This window comes from Schistocerca gregaria, chromosome 1 (genome assembly GCF_023897955.1).
Source record: "Schistocerca gregaria isolate iqSchGreg1 chromosome 1, iqSchGreg1.2, whole genome shotgun sequence".
Lineage (NCBI taxonomy): Eukaryota > Metazoa > Arthropoda > Insecta > Orthoptera > Acrididae > Schistocerca > Schistocerca gregaria.
The window spans coordinates 858,625,728-858,627,763 of NC_064920.1; positions in this window are offsets into that span (position 1 = coordinate 858,625,728).

Below are 2,036 nucleotides of genomic sequence, written 5' to 3' on the forward strand. Positions count from 1 at the left end.
GCATTTATTTTTATGATTTACAGTGCATAATCATAGGTGGAACAAGGGGATATTCTGCAGGACTTAAACCCATAGAGCACAGATAGTATGCACCGAGAATTGTCAATCCCACCACCGTAGGAGTGGAATCATTTTCATACACCCAGGCGAAGATGTAAGTACCCTTATCCCTCCACATTTTTATCGTATTTTCATCAAAAATGGTTCAAATCGCTCTGAGCACTATGGGACTTAACTTCTAAGGTCGTCAGTCCCCTAGAACTTAGAACAACTTAAACCTAACTAACCTAAGGACATCACACACATCCATTCCCGAGGCAGGATTCGAACCTGCGACCGCAGCGGTAGCGCGGTTCCAGACTGTAGCACCTAGAACCGATCGGTCACCCCGGCTGGCGTATTTTCATCAATTTTATATATTTTCCATCAATTTTCGTAACTTTACCCGGTTTTCGGCGATTTCAATGCATTCTACCCAATTGTTCAAGGTCCAATCCACCAATCTCAACGAGTTGTCACGTCAACAAAACATCTAATCTCATCGATCTCGTGACGCTGTGAGTCAATGACATTGCAGCAAGGTTCTCAATCTCTGTATCATTGCCAAACCACGCCATCAATTACTTCGCGAGGACCATATTGTAAACACTGTTACACTGCCTACATCACTGTTTCATCTGCATCTAGATCGCCACCTAATGGTGTATGGCGGAGGGTAATGTCGGTACCACTAGCTGATCCCTCCAACCCTGCTCCGCTCGGGAAAAGTGCGTGGGAAGAATAATTGTCGGTAAGCCGCTGTATTGGCTCTAATTTCTCGAATTTTCTCCTCGTGGTAAATAAGCGAGATATATGTGCGTGTGTGTGTGGGGGGGGGGGGGAGAGGGGGGGGGGGAAGTAATATGTTGTCCGACTCCTCCTGAGAAGTGCTGTCCCGAAATTTCAGTATTAAATCTCTCCGTGATGCACAACGCCTCTCTTGTAACGTCTGCCAGTGGAGTTTGTTCAGCATCTCCGTAACGCTCTCTCGCCAACTAAAACGATCCTGTGACGAAACGCATCAATCTTTGTTGGATCTTCTCTATTCCTCTATCAGCCCTACCTGGAAGGAATGCCAGATAGATGAACAATACTCAAGAATCGGGCGAACAAGCGCCTTATAAGCCACGTCTTTCGTGTATGAGCTACATTTTCGTAAGATTCTTCCGATGAATCTCCTTTTCCCACTATCTGTTGTATGTGGTCATTCCACTTACGGTCACTCTGGATATTTACGCCTAGATATTTTACGGCAGACGCTGTCTCCAGCTGTTTGTCATCAACAGTGTAGCTGCACAGCAGTGGATTTCTCCCCCTACGTATGTGCAATATGTTACATTTATTTTCGTTCAGGGTCAACTGCCATTCCTGAACCAAACATCAATTTTCTTCAGGTCGTTCTGCAAAATCTTACTATCTTCTGGCGTTGCTACTTTGGTATTGACAACTGCATCATCTGCGAATAGCCTTAAAGAGCATCCGACGCTTTCTACTAGATCCTTTATATATATTGTAAACAACAACGGTCCTATCATACTTCTCTGTAGTACTCCAGATATTACCTTTACATCCGTCGATTTAGTTCCGTTAAGAGCGACGAGCTGACTTCTATCTGCAAGAAAGTCTTGAATCCAATCGCATGTCTGCTCCAATACTCCGTAAGCTCGTATTTTTTTCATTAAATGGCAATGCGGGACGGTGTCAAATCCCTTACTGAAATCAAGAAGAGGTTCACCACCCTCCTGGAGCAAATGTAATCTCGATGTATTGCTCACTTGCTAGAACGACAATTCACAAGCACTACGTGAGACATAAAATACGTTAAAAAGAGGGCTGCAATAGAGCCGCAGGTCAGAGCAGTGTTTGCCACAGTAGCAGTCGCTCGCTGCTACAGTGTAGTTGTAGTCCGTCGCTGGTACAGCACAGTTTATAGTAAGTAGTTGTTAAAGTCACAGTGCATCCCAAATTGTAAAATTTTATTATTTCGAACTGAATAA